A 9238-nucleotide genomic window follows, 5' to 3' on the forward strand; every position below is an offset into this window, starting at 1 on the left:
TAAGTATTGATTGTAATAAAAGGATTCCCATAAACGGAAAAAAGCTTTTGAAAGGTGGTTTAAAAATGACAAGTTGTGTACTAACGTTATAAATAATTTCACGATTTTTTCGCCAATGTTCTATAGACAAACAAACTTATTGGCTATACAAACGAGCATTATGCAATTTTTTATTTATACGTAGATAATCACTTGTTTTACAAAACGTGTCTAGACGCAGTACTACAAAGTACACTCTAAGCTTACTGGTATGCTTCCTTCGAGCTTATTCGGTTTGTTTCAGGAGTTTTCCGCGAAATGTAAAATGGCGCTCGTCAAGATAGCTTCCGGTAAGCTTGATAGCGATGAAAGTTTTATAGTACATACGATATGCCATAAAATTCCTTCCCCCTTTTAATTGGTACGCTGCTCGTGGGTAGAAATGTTTTGAAATGTGCACTCAGCCGAAAAAGGAACGTTAAATTTACCTGGATTTTCACGTAGCCACTCGTTACGTGAATTTTTTCTTGGTTTACGTGAAGCACTTAGGAATTAATAAAAAATCACTTGATCCTTACGTGAAATTCATATAGTTGAATGCTGTCAAAATAAAGACACATTCGATTTACGTGAGAATCCAGTGATCCGTCAAGTACAGAGGGATTTTGTGCATTCTATGTGATGTTCACGTAAGCCTGAATGGCTCATTCACGTAAAACCTGTGTGAAGGAATACAGTTTTCAATATGGCGCGGATCCGACAGTTGGTGCATGAAGACAAACAAATCTGAGTGATGGAAAAGCTGATATTTATTTCGTAAGTAATAATATTTTGTTGTGTGATAGCTATTTACATTTTTCATATTTTTTAACAGGATTAAAAATTGAGGCAGCGGACAGGGCTAAGCACTCGTCAAAGCAGCTAAACAAATGCCAAATTTTGTGTTTAATAATTTGAATGAAGTGAAAAGTGAAAAGTGACTGAAAATGGAAAATGCATATGTTACGCAAGGACAAGCGCAATTTTGCCGAACAATAAAGATGACTATCAAAATCAAAACATATTAGTTAAAATATCCGAAAAAACTCCCTACGTTAATAAGACAATGAAATCTACGTGAATTACATGTAGCAGAACGAATCCCTTACCACATTCGATCTACGTTGATTTCATATACAACTCATATGAAAATTACGTGAAATCCGCTTGCTGCGCGAGCTCTGTTTGCTACCTGAAATTCACGTAAGTTCCACGTGATTTTCATGGTGGCAAAAATCCATGTACATTTTCACGTAGCGTTCATGTGAAAAGTTTTTTCGGTGTGGGCTTTACCTTTAGACCCATTTACACTTAACGTGAAAATGAACGTGAAAAAATCTTATTTCATCAATAACTCAATAACCCGACTAAACTAGATTTCGTAACAAGGTGGAATAGATTAAGAATTGTTGACGGATGAAAATTCTTGTTGTTTAAATCCCCTTGGAACTGTTTTTATTCCGATTCCCCCACCATGATGAAAATTCCGCGGTGAAAACCGGGTGAATAAGAATAAAAACAGTTGTGGAAGGTTTTAAACATCAAGACCAGTTGAATTTTCATCTTTCAACTGTTCATCATAGATTCCACCATGTTACAAAATCTAGTTTAGTCGCATTGTTGAGATATTGACAAAGTGAAATAAGTTCACGTTCATTTTGACGGGAAGTGTAAATAAGGATTAACCGAGAATCCACGAGTTCGGTAATTTTTTTCTCTGGAAAAGTTCAGGGAAATTGAAAGATTGGGTAATTCAACAATTGAGCTGGTCTGGAGGGATAAGGTTTAAATGAACAGGACGTTAAATATTTAAGAAGTAGAAGTTATGTATTCCCAAATCGGCAAATTGGACTGGAATTTCGGTAATAATTACAAGTATTTCGGTAAAAATAACCAGTTTTTTCGATAAAAACTACCGAAGTTTTACTGTTTTTTTTTTTCAATCGCTACGGAAATTTTGTAATAGCTACAGGTTATTCGGAAATAAAAAAAATGTTTTCTTGGTAAACTATACCGGATTTCGTTAATTACTCTAGAACTTAGTAAACTGAAGGTCATTTTGAATGTGAAATCGGACGCTGAATCCGAAAATGAAATTCAAAAAAATCTCAGTAGAATCGTTTTTAAGTTATGCTCCAAGTATGAAATTTTGGAAAAATAAAAAAAGTTCTTGTACTTAGATGGAAATATCTCGGACGGCATAACAGTAATTTGAAATCCCTCTTTTGCACATTGAAGGTGAATAAATTTTCTATCGATTATCTGAACACTGTTTTTGCGTATGATCAACAGTATTGTTGATATTAGTGACTTTATGATAGAAAAAATTATAAAAAACGCTTTTTTTTTAGAGAAAAGCTTGTTTCAGCGAAAGTTTTAGACTCGATGGTAACATTTAAAAAATCTGATTTTCTTCTGCGCTTTAATGTTAATTTGAAACAAAGATTTCAAGTGGTTGTTTATCAAAATCGGTTGAAAATTGAAGAAGTTATGGCTACTTTACCATAACAGTATTTTTTGTAGTTTTTAATAATTTAACGAACCGTAGTACACCTATCATAGTATAGGAAGAATGAAACATGATAAATCTCACTAGCTCCAAGTCAAAATTATTTATTAGCTTACCAAAAGGTCACATGCCAAATTTCAGGAAGATCTGACCATAGGGAGGGGTTGCTTGAGTCTCAAACGTGAATAAAATTTTAAGGTATTTTGCCCGGGAGGAACGAAAAAACCGGTTTTTCATCACTATTTTCATCACAAGCCGATTGTTTTTGATGGTTGATTTTTTTAAAGCCTAAGTTGAGACAAATATCCATCTAAGTACAAGAACTTTTCTTATTTTTCCAAAATTTCATATTTGGAGCATAACGGTTCTACTGAGATTTTTTTGAATTTCATTTTCGGATTCAGCGCCCGATTTTACATTAAAAATATTGGTCAGTCAATCAAGTTCACGATTTTTTTTAAATTTTGTAAACTAGTGTTATCGTTAATTACCTGTGTTTCAGTAATAATTTTCCAGTTAACATAAGCCATTGTTATGTAATAATAAATTGAGCTTTTAAAGTTTTTTATTGTTAAAATTATCGACATTTTGATGATAACTACAGGTATTTCGATAATGTTTTTCCTCAAATATTTCGTTAAACAGTACTGGATACTCAATAAAAATCATCGAATTTTCACAATTTTCTAATATGTTTAACCGCAATTCGGCAATAAAGCTTAGTTCTTTTAGAAATGGGACACTTTCATTTGCTAATAGCTCGTTTACTAGATATCGGATATTCAAAATTTGGACAGCGTTTTGTTGCCTGTAAAAAGTACTATTCGACCTATTTTTTTCAAAATTTTAAATTGACGCGTTTTTGAATTATGTACGATGCAAGAGAAAAAGAAAAAAATAATTTTGCACAGTTTCCATTAAAATTCGTCATTATCCAATTGTTAGCTGACAAAACCGTTGATTATTCAAAGAATTACTGAGTTTTTGTGGTGAATAAGTATGTAAACACTGTCAATAATGTCCACAAAGTTCAAATCAAGCATTGGAGTGAAGCACAAGATCGGCAACTACGGTTGAGGGTAATCTGGGAAGTCAAGTCTCATACTAGTATTTTTAATTTTCAAAAAACGAAAAACTAAGGGTAGATCGCTGAAATGTCTAAAACAATTTTCTCCGATAAGCTGAAAGTGTTGCCTAATGATAACTCATTCAAACCCAACCTCAAACAACCATTTTTTGCTAGTTCCAGAGCTCGTAAGCTGTATAGCCGGTACCGAAGCTATGGGACAGATGATTTCTGATGAACGACAAAACTTATGAAATACCCTATTTTAAATAAATTCCAGCGTTTGAATCCTAACCATGTCTGCTCGTTGCAAGATCCCGAGTATATTAAAGTATGTATTTGCTGGTTATTCTGTATCAAATTATAATGATTTGCTAGAATTCTTCTCCTGCGAAAAAAAAAACAAAAATTTTCAAAACGAAACTTTGGTTTTCGCTGTTATTAAAAGCCAAAAAAGAGTAATCTTGTATGTTCCACCCGCAACCTACGATTTATACTAACCGATTTTATCTTATTATAACATCTTATGATGGTTTTACTTCGTTATTGTCAGATTTTTCCAGGAGAAATTCCATTAAAAACGTTCAAAAATGTGGTCGAAAATAATCAAATTTGTTCATATCGAAACTACTGTATCCACTAAAATGCTTCCAGTTTCTTTTAAAAGAGAAGTATTGGATCAAAAAGTATCAGAAATTGAAGAAGGAGGGTGAAGCCATCTAAAATATAGATTTGACGAAGTATAAGTTGGAAAAACTGATCAATACCATGACTGAAAAAAGTGTGCGCCGGCCAATGGGAGATACCAAGAATAAAACAGAAATTTCTCTAAGAAAAAACTATAAATAATTTTTTTGAAATTTTTTCATGGAATATCATAACATTACCTTCATTTTCTTCAAAGAAAGTATTTCGATCAAACGAATGGTTTTTGAGATACACGCATTCGTAACTGTCCCATTTCTAAAAGAACTACGCTTTAGTCACAAATGTTTCGGTAATCATTACCGGGTGTTCGTCAAAACAAGCATCAGTCACATTGACAAGCATGTCAATACGTTGACAGTTCTGTGGAAATGAGATTAAGTATGTACAGAATAAAATAAAATAAAATAAATAAAACAAGTATGTGGCAACACTGAAATAGATGCTTTAAAGTGGTCTAATCGTTAGGAATTAGGATTCACATCTATCGTCAGTTCACGACAGCGACGTTGTTGCTGCCCTGTTAGATTTGAAATGATGCCAGTTCCGGTGGATAAGACGGACTGAAGAAGCGAAGATTAGAAGGGCTGCTGTTTTCGTTGTTTTGAAATGATGCCAGTTTCGGTAAATAAGACGGACTGAACAAGCGCATATTAGAAAGGTTGCAGCTTTGTTTGTTTTGAAATGATTCCAGTTCTGGCAAATAAGACGGACTTATGAAGCGCAGATTTGAAAGGCTGCTGCTCTGTTTGTTTTGAAATGATGTCAGTCTCGGTAAATAAGAAGCGCAGATTAGAAAGGCTGCTGCTTTATTTGTTTCGGAATTATGTCAGTTCCGATAGATGAGACGGACTGAAGAAGCGCAGATGAAGAAAGGTTGCAGCTTTGTTTGTTTTGACACTATGTCAGTTCAGGTAAATAAGACTGACTGAAGAAGCACAGATTTAAAATCTCGCAGTTTTGATTGTTTCAAAATGATGTCAGTCTTGGTAAATAAGAAGCGCAGATTAGAAAGGCTTCTGCTTTGTAAATTTTGAAATGATGCCAGTTCCGGTAAATAAGACGGACTGAAGAAGCGCAGATTAGAAAGGCTGCTTCTTTGTTTGTATAAAAAAATGCCAGTTCCGGTAAACAAAACGGACTGAAGAAGCGCAGATTCGAAAGGCTGCTGCTTTGTTTTGAAATCATTCTAGTTCTGTTGAATAAGGCGGACTTATGTAGAGCAGATTCGAAAGGCTGCTGCTTTGTTTGTTTAGAAATGATGCCAGTTCCGGTAAATAAGACGGACCGAAAAAGCGCAGATTAGAAATGCTGCTGCTTTGTTTGTTTTGAAACCATTCCAGTTCCGGTAAATAAGATGGACTTATGAAGCGCTGATTCAAAAGGCTGCTGCTTTGTTTGTTTTGAAATCATTCCAGTTCCGATAAACAAGACGGACTGAAGAAGCACAGATTAGAAAGGCTGCTGCTTAGTTTGTTTTGAAATGATGCCAGTTATGGAATAACATTTACGATTAGGGGGAGCGGGCTATATACGCCTTTTAGGAAGAATAATGATTTTCTCAAATATTGCATCGAATATGCGTACAAAAACTTTATACACATGAGCAGGCATCTGTTTTCTATACATTGGAGTAATTTTTATGTAGAAATCTCCTTCAGTTTTTGAGAAATCGATTTTATTAAAACTGTTGTCAAAATTGCTGAATCTCTAATCGTGCGGGCTAAATGCGCCTATTTATGTTTTAGGCAAAATTTTTGTTTTTTGACAATATTTCCGTATTATTTCATTGGAAATGCTAGAAACTGATAACTTTCATACGACAAAGCTTAAGTTTTATAAAAATCTATTTCTTCTATTACTTTATAGAATAAAACAGAAGTTAGGGTTGCCCTATTATGGAGGCAATTCATCCATAGGAAAAACTTTATCAAATCTGTTTTGAGATCTTCAATTCTCTCTAAAGTTGTTAATTAGAGCTTGAATTCGAAGTTTTGATGATAAAAATCATATATTTATTCTATTCAACCTGTTATTTAAGGTTTACGGAATTTTACAAACATGATGGGGGCAAACAAAAACACTCTCTTATTCCACTTTTCAATCATTATGAAACCATAATAATAGCTTAAATTCATTTTACTTCTTAGGTTCATTTGAATGAGAAACAAAAACCACCCAGCTTTTTGTTTTGAGCTTCTTTGCGTATAATTTTTAAAAGTCAATATATTACATCAAAATGTATCAAAACCTTGCATGAATTTTAATTTTTTTGAGTTGGTTTATTCATTAAATTATTTCTTGCCTTATGTTCAAAGCGTATTACCCTCAAAATGTATTGATTAGATATGTTGTCTTGTAAGCCATTTCGTCAAACGGCCGTAGGGTCATTGAACCCGATAGACCCATTTAGGAAACCTTTCCCCTACTTACATGATTAACGAAATCTGTATGGTAGCAATTAGATGATTATTAGAGCAAACGCACCAATACGGGAGTATACGGGGACCGGTTTTGCTCATTTCAGGGGACCGGTTTTGGTATACTCACTCTTCCGCGCACCGGGCGGTAGCATAATTATTCTACATTCCGCATTGCACTGAGAAAAAAGGAAAGAGAAATTTGATCAAGAATTAAAATACGGACCGAGTACATTTTCTGAGTCGTGAGATTTTTCGCTTGAATTTCAAACGTATTCTGCTAAAGATCCTGATGCCCGATGGAAACCTCGGTGCAAAACGTTATTCATACAGGCTATCAGTCGGATTGTAAATCGATTTCGTCCCCTGTCCACGGTAGCTGCTGCAAACATTCTGATCCAGGAAGCTGACGGCGATGGCGAGATGGTGGCCGCCCTGGAGAATCTCCCACCTAATGAGGTGGAAATCAAGCAGGGTTTCGAGGCTTCGGTCGGTCAGAATCATGGAACAAGTTTCAGTGGCGGTGGGAAATTGTGGTCCTGGGACGTTTCCGATGAACCCTGTCTATACGGGAGATATTTCAAGAGAGGCTAGCCGTTACGGAACTGGAGCAGATCGAAGATGTGGAAAAGTTCTACGCCGGCAACTTCCATGTACTGACGGACGAGTGTATGGTGTTGATGCTTCTGTACAACGTCCTGCTGGTGAAGCGTCTGGAGAGCGTTCCCAGTGAAAGGAACTTCTGATACATGGAACCAACGGTAGCAAGGAGTTAATCAATTTCATGTCGACGGGACGTGCTCCTCTACGTTTCAATTTGATAAGCGCCGTTGAAAAGTAGGTTGACGATTTTAGAGCCCCAAAAGAACCGTACCATGTTAAATCTTTTAAATAAATTGTTCACAATGAAGTTTTTTTTTCGTTTTGTAATCGATTTCTTGTTTCATCGAAAAGAAAAAAGCCTTTACCGGTATAGTCTAATATGTCGAAAGTTAGCTTAATTGCATACGTAATAAAATAACAATCATAAACCTTTAGTTTCAATTCTATTGTAATCTTTTTTCCATGAGCACTCACACACAATCGCCAATCAATCATACATTTAAAGATTTAAAGTAGGACAGAGGTCATCATAAAGAAAATCTTATAACGTCGTGCATCCTGGGAAAAGGAATAAAATTCTTGCTTTTGCTACTGTCATTCGAATTAACATAATTTTTCTATATAGAAATAACTAACTTAAACAACGACTGGAGGTCACTCGATTTAATGTTCTTTAGTTCGTCTAGCACGGCAAAAATGTTGATGGATTTGCCTGTCAAAACTAACTTAACTCTGATCTTTCTTCAACTTTAACTTCCCCGGGAAAGGCATCGGATGTCTTCCTCTGGTAGTACTTCCGGGGCTAAGTTAGCCCCGGATAGCACTGCTATGTTATACAGAGCAGCATACTTTTGTAATTCGTTCAGAAGTTGAATCTGAAAGAAATGAATTTTTGTTTAGAAAACGCCAAGGAATGAGAAGATTCAATTTTTATTACCAAATTCGCATGTGTCATCGCTTGCTTGATGTTTTTGGAAATTCCAGTCAGACCCCATTGCTTTTTTCGAAGGAAACAACGGAACTTCGATGCAAGGTTGTTCATCCGGCAACGGAAACTCACTCAGCACTGCCACATAGAATAGCACATCAGCCAGGGTAATTTCCTCTTGCCCATTTCGTCCACCTAACGGCTCTTCTAGTTCTGTTAAACAACCATTTTTGGTCACAAAATACGATGCTTAGAGTTTGTTTATCTGAAATAGAGTGAGGAAGGAAAAAATGTTATCAATATTCAAAGGTAGAAAAAAGTCCAAAACAATAAAATACAAAATAAATTACTCACCACCAAAACCAGCATTTGCACTTTCTCGTTCAATTCTTGGATAAATTGAACTTTTAACACGGAAAACTGTATCGAAATTGGTTATTCCAAAAATGAATCCATCCTCAATTTTGATTTTCATACAATTCTTTTCTTAAAAAGAAATCAACAAAGATCTACGCTGCAACGTCGTTTGTTTAATTCTGCTTAAAACGGTAGAATTTTTTCAGTGCATGTTTGCTCTCGCCCCTTTCTAGTGAGCAAATTTGGTGATTTTGTCGGTCCCGACGGCAACGGCCCTATTTTGCTCACCTTCATACTAACCCCCGGTGCGGTATAGAAGTGATCAAACTCGTGAGCATTTTCACTTTACTCGCGATTGCTGCGGATGCCCTTACATCCAACTTTCGGCATGACGATATGAATTGCTGTTTGGAAAAATCATCTTAAAATATAATCCAACCTGTTTTAACATAACCATATGATTTGTTGCATAAAATCACTGTTGATCATGACATCACATGATCAATGTTGAATGGTTTTCATGAATTTTGCGAGTTCCGAAGAAAGATATTTTTTTCGGAATGACCACTTTCATAGGTTTATTTCTAAATCCGAAAGGACAACCGAAAAACGATTAAATCTAACAAAAAAAT

At 35.2% G+C, this 9238-nt stretch overlaps 1 long non-coding RNA gene across 1 annotated transcript; it reads right to left on the bottom strand.

Moving 5' to 3' along the window:
- Positions 1 to 7890: 7890 nt before the first annotated feature.
- On the bottom strand, positions 7891 to 8967 carry LOC129740103 (uncharacterized). The gene is made up of 3 exons (XR_008736107.1): positions 8604 to 8967; positions 8259 to 8514; positions 7891 to 8196 (listed from the first exon to the last, which is right to left on the bottom strand). It is a non-coding gene; the product is annotated as an uncharacterized LOC129740103 (long non-coding RNA).
- Between the last annotated feature and the right edge of the window lie 271 nt (positions 8968 to 9238).

This window comes from Uranotaenia lowii, chromosome 1 (assembly GCF_029784155.1).
Source record: "Uranotaenia lowii strain MFRU-FL chromosome 1, ASM2978415v1, whole genome shotgun sequence".
Taxonomy (NCBI): Eukaryota; Metazoa; Arthropoda; class Insecta; order Diptera; family Culicidae; genus Uranotaenia; species Uranotaenia lowii.